Here is a 15,864-nt window from a genome sequence, read left to right on the forward strand (position 1 = left end):
TTCCTCACTTTGACATGAAGGCGGTCACAGTCTCCCCACGGGTGATTTGAGTGTGACCGCGACAGGTGAGTACGCTCCTTTTGAATTTCATCAAGTTGACATTCAGTGATCCATGCCCAGTGGGAACCTAGGCTTCTTCCGTCTGTTTTATGGTTCCGCAGCAAATCAATGGGCGTGGATGGTACTACCCTCATCAGATGTAGGCTTCCCTCCCCAGACAAGCTGGATATACAGTGAGGGAAAAAATTATTTGATCCCCTGCTGATTTTGTACGTTTGCCCATGAACAAAAATTATAGACTGATCATTTCTTTGTCTGTGGGTAATCGTACAACATCTTCAGGGGATCAAATACTTTTTTTCCTCACTGTACCTCTCCCCACTTCGTAAGGCATGAGTCAGTTCCATGCAATGCCCTATCACTGCGGGGCCAATGGGTTTAGTCTGCGCCTCAAGTCTAGTGAGCATACAGGAGACCTCCCTACCTACAATGTGTGGGGGCCGGCGAGTGCCGTAGAGAGTGCCCAGCGCACGTCCAGAGTTGCAGCCGCCAACCGCCAGACCCAACCCCCCCACCTGTCTGCTTTCGACCCGCCGATGGACACCACACTGACGAACCCCCGCACGCAGCCCTTTGCGAGACCACGGACAAGAGACAGCGAGATGGACCGCACAATGAACTTCCAATGGTGGCGAGAGGAGGGCGATGGAACGACTGCTCCCCCAGCATCAGCTCGAGCCCCGCTTTGCACCCCAGCCCTTAGAGCCAATCCTTATGCCGAAGTTACAGATCTTTTTTGCCAACTTCCCTTACCTACATTGTTATAACATGCCAGAGGCTGTTCACCTTGGAGACCTGCTGCGGATATGGGTACGGCCCAGCGTCAGATTTACACCCTCTCCCCCGGATTTTAAGGGCCAGCTCACCAGGCAACCTCCAAAACCGCAACGCTTTCCAGGGCTTGGGCCCCTGTCTCGGGGACGAACCCATTCCAGGGCGCCCTACCCTTGTCACGGCTGTCTGAAGGATCGGACCAAAATGCAGCGGGTTCGTAGCTCCACATCTTTTATTTATTGTGAAACGTTTGCAAAACACCAAATACTTGAAAATACAAAAACAACAAACCGTGACGCAGAGAGGAAAACACACTACTCAAAAGATAATCACCCACAAAACAGGAAGAGAAAAATAACCTACTTAAATATGATCTCTAATCAGAGGCAACGAGGATCAGCTGCCTCCAATTAGAGATCAACCCAAACAATCCCAACATAGAAATAGAAAAACTAGAACTTAAACATAGAAATAGACAACATAGAACAAACACCCCCTGTCACGTCATGACCTACTCTACCATAGAAAATAACAACTTACTATGGTCAGGACGTGACAGTACCCCCCCCAAAGGTGCGGACTCTGTCCACACCTACAAAAACAACAACAAAACCCCCCTGAACAACCCCCCTCCCCCCTCCAAAAAAAACACAAAACACAAAGGGAGGGTAGGGTGGGTGACTAATGTCTAAGGCGGCGGCTCTGGTTCCGGGCGTAGTACCCCCACTGCCCGCTGATCCCCCCGCTTCTGTATGTCCGGAGGAACCAGACGATGGATTATCGCCGGAGGCTTCGGACCGCCAACCGCCGCTGAAGACTTGGGCTGCAGACCACCGCTGAAGGCTCTTGGCTGCAGACCGCTGCTGAAGGCTCTTGGCTGCAGACCACGGCTGAAGGCTCTTGGCTGCAGACCATGACTGAAGGCTCTGGGTTGCAGACCTCCGCTGAAGGCTCCGGGCTGAGGAGCGTCGCTGAAGGCTCCGGGCTGAGGAGCGTCGCTGAAGGCTCCGGGCTGAGGAGCGTCGCTGAAGGCTCCGGGCTGAGGAGCGTCGCTGGAGGCTCCGGGCTGAGGAGCGTCGCTGGAGGCTCCGGGCTGAGGAGCGTCGCTGGAGGCTCCGGGCTAAGGAGCGTCGCTGGAGGCTCCGGGCTAAGGAGCGTCGCTGGAGGCTCCGGACTGGGCAGGCGCACTGGAGGCCTGATGCTTGGGGCTGGCATAGGAAGCGCCAGACTAGTAACACGCACCTCAGGGCAAGTGCAAGGAGCAGGCACAGGACGTACTGGGCTATGGAGGGGCACTAAGGGCCGAGTGCTCACAGCAGTCACTGGCTGTACCGGGTTATGTATGCGCACTGGAGGGAGAGTGCGAGGAGCAGGAATCGGTCTCACCGGACTGGGGAGACGCACTAAGGACCGAGTGCTCACAGCAGGCACTGGTTGTACTGGGTTATGGATGCGCACTGGAGGGAGAGTGCGAGGAGCAGGAACAGGACACCCCGGACTGGGCAGGCGCACTAGAGGCCTGATGCGGGGGGCTGGCATAGGAGGCGCCAGACTAGCAACACGCACCTCAGGGCAAGTGCGAGGAGCAGTCACAGGACGTACTGGGCTATGGAGGCACACTGGAGGGAGTGTTGAGGAGCAGGCACAGGACGTACTGGGCTGCGGATGCGCACTGGAGGTCTGGAGCGTATGGCTGGCACAACCTGTCCTGGCTGGATGCTCAACTCAGCTCAACAACTGCAGGGTGCGGGCACACAACACGGTGCCTGCCCCGTTGCTTGCTCCCCACAGTAAACACGGGAAGCTGACTCAGGGCTCCACCCTGACTCTGCCCAACTCCCCGTGTGCCCCCCCCAATTTTTTTTTGGGGGGGGCTGCCTCTCGCACTTGCCTCTTCGTTGGTATCGTGCCTCCTCTCATCTCCACTCTGCTCTCGCTGCCTCCAACTGTTCCCATGGAAGGCGATCCCATCCCGCCTGGATCTCCTCCCATGTCCAGGATCCCTTGCCGTCCAATATCACCTCCCATGTTGACTTTTCCTGCTGCTCACTTCCACGCTGCTTGGTCCTTCGGTGGTGGGTGATTCTGTCACGGCCGTCTGAAGGATCGGATCAAAATGCAGCGGGTTCATAGTTCCACATCTTTTATTTATTGTGAAACGTTTGCAAAACACCAAATACTTGAAAATACAAAAACAACAAACCGTGACGCAGAGAGGAAAACACACTACTCAAAAGATAATCACCCACAAAACAGGAGGAGCCTGTCTCTGCCAGTCCGTGGACATTCTAAAAGTAGTTTGAGGTCAGTAGGTCACATGACCAAGGAGCTATTGAAATTTGAAAGTTTGAGAAATGTATGTAAAATTGTGTGAGATGAAAATGGACAAACTAAAGGGTGTGCAATATAGAAGGGTAGTCAGTGGACATTCTGAACCTTGTTTGAGTCCAGTAGGTCACATGACCAAGGAGCTATTGAAATTAGAATGTTTAAAAATGTAATGTAAAAACGTGTGAGGTGAAAATTGACAAACTAAAGGGTGTGCAATATAGAAGGGTAGTCAATGGACATTCTGAATCTTGTTTGAGGTCAGTCGTTCACATGACCAAGGAGCTATTAAAATAAGAAACATTGAAAAACATTCAAAATTCATGTAAAAACATGTGAGAGGAAAATGGACAAACGAACGGGTGTGCAATGTGTAGGACCACTGAGTGTACATTCTGAACCTTGTTTGAAGTCAGTAGGTCACATGGCCAAAGAGCTATTGAAATTCAAAAATGTAAATAAATCATTTCAAATAGTGCAAGGTGTACATCGACCAAAAAAAAGTGTGTGCAATGTGTGTCTATGCCATCGGGTTAGCTAGAACCAGTTTTTAAAATTTTATGAGTAATGGTTATTAAAGAGCTATTGAAAATTGAAAAATTTGATTTGTCACTATGTTGACGGTCCCTGACTGCTGTAGACGTAAGGAAAACTACAGGCGAATATCCGTCGAATATCCAACCTGTCTTTACCTCGGTCGTTACCCCCTTGCCTTGTGTTCTTTGGATCATCATTCTCCTTTTGCCAAGTACTGCTGCTTCGGATTTCTCAAGCCAAGCCCAAGTCACCTTGCATTGAAACATGGCAATCTCTGTTTTCTGCCTACAGTTACAGCCTGCCAACCAGCCAATCAATGAACCAGCTGTAGCCCTTGGTAACTTACTCTTCATAAGAGTCTTCCTCCTCCAGCCAGCTAACGTAACGCGATCAACTGAATTGTTGAAATGAATTAACCCACACAATTACTCAAATAAGCACCCCACTAGCCACTGTGTATATCCCATTGACACGACCAATACATATATTTCAGGATATAATGGATAGAGCGAGAAAACAACAGGAAATGGATTGCCTCAAGGAGAAAGCTACTAAAGGACTGTAGCTTAAATAGGCCAGGCCAAGAAAGGCACATTGATCCTGCAGAGTCAGAGATTGCTATGGAATGCACACCAAGTCCTTATGACTTAGACACATCAAACAAAATCAGAGAAAGTGACAAGCATGGAGCCAACAATGATAATGATTGGGAGATCAGTGAAGGGGACATTCATGGAGCAGATGATGATGGAGAAATCAGTCAAAGGGATATTTATGGGGACTCAGACAATGACACAGTGATGGAATCCACTCTAAGAGAAGACTTAGCCTCTTGGTTTGTTGTGAATAATATAAAGCACACCGTAAGTAGATGGTTTTCTCAAGATACTGAAAAAACATGGATTTGATGATCTGCCATGTAGTGCACGTACATTGTTAAAAAACTGATAAACATGTGCGGGTCGAAAGGAAGTCTGGCATTGACTATGTGTTTTTGGGAGTACAGAACATGTTTAAGAAGAACTTAGACAAGTGTCACAGTTGCTTCACAGATGAGACTGAGTATTTGAATGTGTCTCTGAATGTTGATGGACTACCCCTATTCAAGAGCTCAAAAAACAACCTGGTCCGTGTTTTCCCAGTTGCACTGTCATGTGGAAATTCTAATCCGAATGACCTCGACTTTCTTAATGATACCATACAAGAGATGAAGAAGCTTAAAGATGAGGGAATGGTGTATAGAAGCAGGCAAGTAAAAATCCTTCTGACAGTGTGTAGTGTGTGACGCACCAGCCAGAGCCATGGTAAAAGGGATCAAACTATTCTCAGGATACTATGGATGTGAGAGATGCAGCCAGAAGGGAGTCTGGCTTGGGCGAGTTACATACCCGGCTCTAGAGGACCTAGAGGCACGCACTGACAAGTAATTTAGAGAGCACATTCAACAAGAACATCACCAACAGGTGTCTCCATTCATAGAGTTGGACATTGGCACGGTGAAGGCCTTCCCAGTAGTCTATATGCATCAGGCTTGTCTGGGTGTCACAAAGAAGTTGATTCTGACTTCGATGCATGGAAAGAGGGAAACAAGAATGTCTAGGGGTCATATTGTGAATATCAGTGCCCGCATGTTGGAGCTGAAACAGGCAGTGCCCAACATCTTTGCTCATAAGCCTAAGAGTCTAGATGAAATCGAAAGATGGAAAGCCACTGAATTCCATCAATTCGTGCTGTACACAGGCAAACTTGTACTTAGGGCATCCTAAGACCAGACCTATATAACAATTGTTTTTACCTTCTCAGTGGCTATGTGTATACTTGTCTGTCCAAACCTCATTGAGCAGCACTATTACTTTGCAAAAGAACTGCTAGCCTATCTTGTCAAGAAGGCCAGGGAGTTGTATGCCCAGAGTTTGTTGTTTACAATGTGCATAGCATGCTCAACATTGCAGATGATGCAAAGCAATTTTGTGGACTGGACAACTGTTCTGGCTTTCCGTTTGAAAACTACAATCAGAAATTAAAGAAGATGCTCTGGACACCGTCCCTTGGCCCAGATTGTCAAACGTCTCACTGAATCTGTCGCTGTGGTTAAAATACCTATGTCTGCCAAGGAACAATAAAGTGTGAAATGCAGGAGGCCTGACAATGTGTTCCAGACAGGGAACAAGTTCTGCGAGGTGTGCGAGGAAGTGTCACAGGGCGGTGGGTTCCTCTGCAGGGTGTACCATGACCTTGAGTCATTCTTTTCTGAGCCCTGTGTCTCAGGATTGATTGGAGTGTGCCATGGTAGGACAGGGAATACCTCAATAAGAGTCCCTCCACTGGCAAGCCTAAACAAACCAGCTGTAATGGTCAAGGCGAGTGATGACTCTGCTATATTTCTGAGAATTCTTCACAAGATGTAAGAAGTTGTAAGTGTATTACTGAAATAACAGTATAATGATGTCTTCAGAGTAGCCTAATCAACAGAGTTCTCTGATGTGTCACTCAACTGCTCAATGAATAAGGCTTGTTTCATTTTGCAGATGCCAGTGTATGCAGTGGTGGAGTTCCACAATGAAACTCCAGTCACAGTGGCAGCAGTGGTAAAGCCATGGATCGTGACCACCAAGAAGGTGCTAACTTCTTTAGAAGCTGTGAAATAGAACCATAACATTAAGCTAATTCCTATTTGGTCTGCACTGTGCTGTTAATGCCCGTGGATGACAATCAAGTACATTTTCCTTTCAGGGATCCCTGTGCTACTGGCCATCAACAGGCTACAGCAAGAAGCTGAAGAGAGGTGACGCTAGGGCTGGGCGATATGATGACATATATCGTGTAACGATAGAAAAATGTATATTATTCATATTATGCTGTATCGTTTATTTCGTTGTGTCGCAAATCACACTCTTTACGGCAATATTTTTTGTCAATTGGACGATAATTTGTGTGCCGTGTGGAAGGAAATTTGCAACACAAACAAACATGGACGAGAGTGAACATGACACAGAGCACGGAGACACGGAGCTCGTACCTAAAAGAGGGCCTACTTCGGTCGCATGGATGTGGTTTGGGTATGAAAAGTCTGACAAGCACCAGATATTCTGGTGCTGACAAGCACCAGAAAGTCTCACAAGCAAAATATGCTGCAGGCCGGTCCCGACAACAGGCTCAAACACCACTAACCTCTTTTACCACCTACACAAGAAATCATGCGAAACAGTACGGAGAGAGTCTACGGATGAGACCCAAAAGTACAGTCGAGTGCTCGAAACAAACCTCCGACTCAGACGTTGCAAGAGGCTTTTTCCCGCGGCACACCATATGGCAAAGAATCACGAAGATGGAAGGAGATAACGGCTGCCGTTACAACTTACATCTCCAAAGACATGGCCCCAATTTACACAGTCGAGAAACAGGGGTTTCGTGAGTTGGTGCTAACACTCGACCCAAGGTACCAAATGCAAATTGATATGTGACACGTATTAATACCAAAATAACATGCAAAACAGGCAAGCCCCCCAAAATATATATATTTTAGGCCTATATTTATTTTGTTTGCAACTATAGTTGAAGTGTTTTCTATTTACCTTTTTAGATTTTATACATTAATATTTTATATTTTGTTACATGCTTAATAAAAATTAGCACAAAGGTTCTAAATAAAAGGAGAAATAATCCAAATGAGTAAGTACCTTTTATTTGTTGAGTGTAATTTGAAATGTAATAAGAAATAGGCCTTTACATGTGGTCATTTTATATAAACTATTTATTAATTGAATTTACAGAAAATGTGCTATATCGTGATATGCATCGTTATCGGGATATGAAATGAACTATATCGGGATATGAGATTTTGGCCATATCACCCAGCCCTACGTGACGCTCCTGACAAGGAGAGGTGACCTAAATATAGCGTCCGTGTCATCCCTCACACAACAACTGGTAAAAGTGTACCACCGATGTAGTTTGTCCATAATCAACCAACAGTCACTGTGTCACTGTTACGTTTCTGTTCCCCAAATGTAATCCTATTTGTCCAGATTTCTCAGAGGACTACTCCAAAGCACGGCACTTTGCAAAAAAAGCTGGGGAAAAACTCCAATGTGGAAAGCACTAGCGAAATGGAGGCACGACCACACACCATCCCAGCTCGTTACCAGACTGGTTGTTCTGATGACAGCAGCAGTAAGTTGATTATTGTCACGAGAATTTTAAATCCCAATAATGATAATTAAACAATCATTTAATCTTTGACCAATTTCCCGAGGTTTGTAAGACCCTGGGTTCAATAATAACTGGGCAAAGTCTCAGATTTTTATAAAAGGTTCGTTGATCTTTATTCATGAGAGCTCTAAAGTAAAAAATGAGGACCCAGTCCTTTTATAATACACACACACATTCCTATCTTTAGACCACTCCCTGCTCAAACAACCAGTACTTTTCCACTAACCACAAAGAACTATGCATTTTGTCACATCCTTCAAGGCTTTCACCCCCCCCCCCCCCCCCCCCCCCATTGGGGCCCTCTTGGTTTGAAAACCTCTAATGATGTTCTATTATCTACTCTACAACTTCACTCTGCTTACATATCTACTAAAGAATATAATACCCTAGTATTAAAATTCTAACAGATCTACACACCTCGTTTTATCTTCTCATGATTCTCAAACATTTCACACTATCATACAATTTCAGAGTGGAACACTTTAGCCATTATTCTAAAACATACAAATTATTCTATCAATCCACCCTTTGGCTAAATGTTACATACTGATACTTCAATTTTTATTAGAAAATAAAATCATACCAAATCAACCCATTAAATGTATATACATCATCTACCCATTGATGGATGTTTACTACTACTTCCAACCATAACTCTTGTGTTTAGGATTTTCATTATAATCTTCATTAAATAAACAGTCTTCCTAAACATTGAAAATAGTCTCATTAAGTTCCGGCTCCTCAGGATCAAATGTATCAGCAGTGTCCACCAGGTCTGGATATTTATAGATTTCATCCCATTGGTCAGACTCTGGGATGGGCCCGTACCTCACCATCTGCTGAGTCACTGCATTCTCCAACACCTTGCTCACCAAACCTCAGACACAGGGAATAAAACAACAACCACATAATACCAGCATACCCATACAAACAATAGCAGCCCCCCCCCCCCCCCCGATAGTTGCTACTATGGTTTTCCATTTGCCAAACATTTCATCAAACCACCCTGTCACAGGTGTATTAACACCTGAGTTCTCAGCCCATTCTTCACTTAGTGCGGTCAACCCAGCCAAGGCTCTAGTTACAGTCCCCTCTGGTGATGTATTATTAGAAATAAAAGTACAACAATGAACCCCTATCATTCTACATACCCCGCCCTTTTCTGCCAATAACATATCGAGAGCCAACATATTTTGCCAAGTCATGAGGGAGGTGGCGGATAATTGGTCAGAGATTCCCTTCACTGCATCTCTAGTATGATTCACAAATCTTTGTTGATTATAATAGATATAGTTTATCCAATCCACATTCTTATTTATCGTAACCCACCAAAAGAAAGTAGTAGTGAACCCTTCACCTATTTGAGTCAACGCCTTGTATTGATCGGGTACTCCTCTAGGGATCCCTATGGAATCCATTCATATGGGGCTACCCTGATCTAGGACCAGACTTCTCTTATTTCTTTCTATTTTACTCACAACTGGCCGTTGATGACTAATCCTCACTGGTTGAACCAATAACACCGGGGCGCAAGTACCTACCCACCCTTTTGGTAGCGTCTGCCTTATGCGTCCTTGGTCGGTACATGCCCACCATACATCAGTTATAGGTGCTGTGAGGTTCAGAATTTTCTCCTGCACTTCCGAATCTAAGTCTGTCACATTAACTACTGTCTTACATCCATTCAAATCTACCAAATTCCTGATGTCATTCTTGTGTCTATAACACTGGTACTCTCCAGGAGTTAGAGTGAACTGAGGTGGATTGGCCGCGCTTTTTAATCTGGCCAACCCCTTCCCTGTACAGTTGACCTCTTTCTGATTAGATCCCAAGTCTAACACACAAGAGAACATAGTCTTTTGGCATTGGAGCAGTCAACAGTTGGTTGCCCAGTGGAACATGCATAACAATTAGTTTGGCCCAGAGCCCTGGCCGTGTAATTCATCCATTTTAACCAGAGATTTTCATCTGGTATTCCTTCTACCTCCCCTTGGTTCCTTTCTTGGAGAAGGAAATCCTTCACATCAGGTAGACTAAAAGAACCAAAGGAATTTCCACCTGAATGATCAACTCGATTTGTTCCTAATAACGGATTTACCACGGGGTATTTCACTGTGGTGTCTGTCAGTTGAAATGATAGGCAGGTATCCTTGCCATACTCATCAGCGCATGCCATATACTTCATTTGCATGTCACTCCTAGTTACATTTTGTATAGTTACTACTATTCCCAACATACATGAGGGAATATCCTTATTCCGTTCAACACCCCACCGTGCACTCCATTTCCAGATATTAGTCTCATAGTCCCTGCCCCATGTGTGTTTAAACACCTGGGACCAGGAACACGTGGACATAGTTGGTTGACACAGGTATAAGGGGGTGTTGTCGTCGGTTATCTCCTTATAACAGTAACCCCACCCGTTAGTCATATTTAGTACCCTTATCTTAAATCTCACGTTTTGTCCTTCTCTAACCCCTATTTTATATGTCCCTCTTCCTTGCCTGTCCTTATTTTGAGTAGTTTGTCTTTTGCTTCTCAACAATGGTAGAGATTCGGTACGATTTATGGTGACTGGTGGTGGATCTAGATGTATTAAGAATATTACTAGTACTAAGATGCAGCTTAGGGTCCCCCATATTCCCAAAATCCACCAACCCTCTCCTGCCTGTAGCCTATCTTCCTGGAACCACCCCATACTCACACTCTAGGAGCACACACAGTGATGACAGGTCGGGTTAGGGAATCTTCGTTAAGTAAGGGAGATAACGAGGTAGCCCTCTAGCAGGGTTCTTCCAATCCCTCCCTGTATGTCACCTGTTGTCGCTAACGATGCAAACCAAACGGGAGTTACCTCAGTACTAGTCCATACGCAAAGAGAGTCTTGCAGATGGTGACGGGTGTTGATTGTTAACGGTAGGCGGCAGTCGGTCGTGGAATATGGGACTTTTGGTCAAGCATAGGAGGGGGGTTCCACCAGACTCAATGATTTGCTGCAGGGCTCTTGTAAACGAATCCTGACCTTGACAGGAAGCCAATCAGAGAATGATGTCTCAAACGCATCCCTGGCTTTGGCTGGGAGGGGGGAGTTAAGTCCTGGGAGACGGCTGATGAAAGTGTACTACAGGCATCAGTCTGATCACAGAGCGGCTGTGGTGAAACGTTTAAACACACGTCCCCCGTATACTTAGCTAACTCTAAACTGCGAAGGTTTGAATCGAACGCTGGCCTCGGCTGGACCCGCTAACATTGGAGCACTAAATTGAGATGGAATGTGCTTAGCAGTTATGGACACTGCCAGGTCTCAGGTCCGCCTGGGTGCGGGACTCTACACATTCTATGTGGGAGCTCTCCTCCACCCTCCTTGGAGCATGTAGTGAAGATGACATGTGCCTTAACATTAGCTGACACTACCAGGCCTCAGGCTTGCCTGAGTGCGAGACACCACACATTGTAGGTGGGGAGGTCTCCTCTACGCTCACTAGACTTGAGGCGGAGACTAAACCCATTGGCCCCGCAGCGATAGGGCGTTGCATGGATCTGGATCATGCCCTACAAAGTGGGGAGAGGTATCTGCAGCTTGTCTCGGGAGGGAGGCCTACATCTGTTGTGGGTAGTACCATCCACGCCCATTGATATGCTGCGGACCCATAAAACAGACGGAAGAAGCCTAGGTTCACACTGGGCATGGATCACTGAATGTCAACTTGATGAAATTCAAAAGGAGCGTACCCACCTGTCGCAGTCGCACTCAAATCACCCAAGCACATTTGGTGTATGTGCTTGGCTGAGGAGCCAATGGTGCGAAGCTACCGTCTGTGGGACTATGACTGAACGCCTCCAAGTCAGAATCCCCCCTAAACATAACGATACCGTAGCACCACCGATCTTCGGTTGGCCCGGGACAGCCTGCCTCTTTTGGCAGGGGAGTAGAGCCGTTTGTGACGGGGTTGGGGTGCAGCCGGATGCGCACCGCAAGTTTGTCTTTGTGAGACGCAGAGTAGGTGAACAGATGATCTCTGTATGTGTGGTTCCCACCATGAAGCGTGGAGGAGGAGGTGTGAAGGTGCTTTGCTGGTGACACTGTCAGTGATTTATTTAAAATTCAAGCCACACTTAACTAGCATAGCTACCACAGCATTCTGCAGCGATACGCCATCCCATCTGGTTTGTACTTAGTGGGACTATCATATGTTTTTTAACAGGACAATAACCCAAAACACACCTCCAGTCTGTGTAAGGGCTATTTAACCAATGAGAGTGATGGAGTGCTGCATCAGATGACCTGGCCTCCACAATCACCCGACCTCAACCCAATTGAGATGGTTTAGGATGAGTTGGACTGCAGAGTGAAGGAAAAGCAGCCAACAAGTGCTCAGTATATGACAAGACTGTTGGAAAAGCATTCCATGTGAAGCTGGTTGAGAGAATGCCAAGAGTGTGCAAAGCTGTAATCAAATCAAATTCAAATCAAATGTATTTATATAGCCCTTCTTACATCAGCTGATATCTCAAAGTACTGTACAGAAACCCAGCCTAAAACCCCAAACAGCAAGCAATGCAGGTGTAGAAGCACAGTGGCTAGGAAAAACTCCCTAGAAAGGCCAAAACCTAGGAAGAAACCTAGAGAGGAACAAGGCTATGAAGGGTGGCCAGTCCTCTTCTGGCTGTGCCGGGTGGAGATTATAACAGTTGTCGAGGGTGCAACAAGTCAGCACCTCAAGAGTAAATGTCAGTTGGCTTTTCATAGCCGATCATTGAGAGTATCTCTACCGCTCCTGCTGTCTCTAGAGAGTTGAAAACAGCAGGTCTGGGACAGGTAGCACGTCAGAGGCAAAGGGTAGCTACTTTGAAGAATACATTATTAAAATACTTTTTGGGTTACTAAATGATTCCATATGTGTTATTCTACAATGTAGAAAACAGTAAACATAAAGAAAACCCCTCTAATGAGTACTGTAGGTAGGTCCAAACTTTTGACTGGCACTGTATAAGCCACATCAAACTCCAAAATAACAATTTCACTAATGTAACCAGCTTTCTGATTGTTACCCCTCTTGATCCTTTTTGCCCTTGTTAAGTCTGTGGTTTCTCAAAGGTGGGGACATCATCTGGTTTTGCCTCATCTGCTGTAGCAGTGGGTGACAGCAGGGACAGGCTCTTGTCTGTGGTTGTGGGTACAGCATCAGTTGTCCTCCACCTTTTCTTCCTCCTTCTCAGTCATATTTTCCTCCTACCCCTCCTCCTCTGGAGGCTTCAGGATTACAGCATTTTAGGAAGAACACACACATACAGTTCAATAATTTTGCCAATATCCCTGGATTTTACAACGCTCCTTCAAGAAAAAGATAATGCGTCATGACTAAATGTTTTTAAATCACTTACTCAATAAGAAGACGACTTTGCCATCACCAAAAAGTCCATTCAAAACAACTTAACTAGTTTGGTGTTGAAAAACCCAACCTAACTCAACTATTTTCTTAACTTTAAACACAGCTTGTTGTGATGATAACTTTTGCAAGGCACTGTAAACGCTGTCATCCCCCTTGGCATTTTTCCTACTTTGTTGCATTACAACCTGTAATATAAATAGATTTTTATTTGGATTTCATGTAATGGCCATACACAAAATAGTCCAAATTGGTGAAGTGAAAAATAAATAACTTGTTTAAAAAAAAGAAAAAAAGAAAGTGAAACGGAAAAGTGGTGCATGCATCACCCCCTTTGCACCAGATCTTATTTAGGGGCTTCATGGCAATCAATTACCTTCAGAAGTCACACAATTAGTTAAATAAAGTCCACCTGTGTGCAATCTAAGTTTCACATGTTATGTCACATGATCTCAATACATATACACCTGTTCTGAAAGGCCCCAGAGTCTGCAACACCACTAAGCAAGGGGCACCACCAAGCAAGCAGCACCATGAAGACCAAGTAGCTCTCCAAACAGGTCAGGGACAAAGTTGTGGAGAAGTACAGATCAGGGTTGGGTTATAAAAAAATAAGAAACTTGCAGACTTGTTTACGCTGCTGTGCGTTTTGTTGCCGATCTTACTTTGCTACCTGACGGTTTTTTACTTTTTCATTACCGTATATTTTTACTTTTTCCCTCACTCAACTTTTTTCATTCAACTTTTTCACCCCGGAGGTTTTATCTGGACATGGTTCGTCAGGACTTCAAACAGCCGAAGCTAAGTAACATTAACATGATGCCTTCTAATTGCAGTCGTTGTACCTATAATATACAGGAGAACGATCGCCTTACGGCAAGGATAGCTGTGCTGCAAGCCCAGCTTCAGACGCGATCGTTAGGCAAGGGTAATTTCAGTGTAGGAAAGGATGAAACAGCGTCTGTGCCACCAGTAAGTACAGATAGTAACGTTAGTATAAACCCCCTCGCACGGTCCCCGCAGCCGGACAACTTTCTCATGGCTTCTGGTGGGAAACGCTGTAGGAATGCTCAACCGGTGTCGCTTATTCAGCCGACAGAAACTTTCAACCGGTTCTCCCCATTAAGCGAGTCGGAGTCGGAGGCCGAGACTTCTCTGGTCTCTACTCCTCCCGTTGTGGGGTCCGAGACGCCGACGGCTCCCACCATTAGCTCTGACAAATTGAAAACCCTAGTCATTGGCGACGCCATTACCCGCAGTATTAGACTTAAAACTAATCATCCAGCGATCATACACTGTTTACCAGGGGGCAGGGCTACCGACGATAAGGCTAATCTAAAGGCGGTGCTGGCTAAAGCTAAAACTGGCGAGTGTAGAGAGTATAGAGATATTGTTATCCACGTCGGCACCAACGATGTTAGGATGAAACAGTCAGAGGTCACCAAGCGCAACATAGCTTCAGCGTGTAAATCAGCTAGAAAGATGTGTCGGCATCGATTAATTGTCTCTGGCCCCCTCCCAGTTAGGGGGAGTGATGAGCTCTACAGCAGAGTCTCACAACTCAATCGCTGGTTGAAAACTGTTTTCTGCCCCTCCCAAAAGATAGAATTTGTAGATAATTGGCCCTCTTTCTGGGACTCACCCACAAACAGGACCAAGCCTGGCCTGTTGAGGAGTGACGGACTCCATCCTAGCTGGAGGGGTGCTCTCATCTTATCTACGAACATAGACAGGGCTCTAACTCCTCTAGCTCCACAATGAAATAGGGTGCAGGCCAGGCAGCAGGCTGTTAGCCAGCCTGCCAGCTTAGTGGAGTCTGCCACTAGCACAGTCAGCGTAGTCAGCTCAGCTTTCCCCATTGAGACCGTGTCTGTGCCTCGATCTAGGTTGGGCAAAATAAAAAATGGCGGTGTTCGCTTAAGCAATCTCACTAGTATAAAGACCTCCTCCATTCCTGCCATTATTGAAAGATATTGTGATACCTCACATCTCAAAATTGGGTTACTTAATGTTAGATCCCTCACTTCCAAGGCAGTTATAGTCAATGAACTAATCACTGATAATAATCTTGATGTGATTGGCCTGACTGAAACATGGCTTAAGCCTGATGAATTTACTGTGTTAAATGAGGCCTCACCCCTTGGTTACACTAGTGACCATACCCCCCGTGCATCCGGCAAAGGCGGAGGTGTTGCTAACATTTACGATAGCAAATTTCAATTTACAAAAAAAAAAACAATGACGTTTTCGTCTTTTGAGCTTCTAGTCATGAAATCTATGCAGCCTACTCACTCACTTTTTATAGCTACCGTTTACAGGCCTCCTGGGCCATATGCAGTGTTCCTCACTGAGTTCCCTGAATTCTTATCGGATCTTGTAGTCATAGCAGATAATATTCTAATTTTTGGTGACTTTAACATTCACATGGAAAAGTCCACAGACCCACTCCAAAAGGCTTTCGGAGCCATCATCGACTCAGTGGGTTTTGTCCAACATGTCTCTGGACCTACTCACTGTCACAGTCATACTCTGGACCTAGTTTTGTCCCATGGAATAAATGTTG

This window comes from Salmo salar, chromosome 19, assembly GCF_965601325.2.
Source record: "Salmo salar chromosome 19, fSalSal1, whole genome shotgun sequence".
Lineage (NCBI taxonomy): Eukaryota > Metazoa > Chordata > Actinopteri > Salmoniformes > Salmonidae > Salmo > Salmo salar.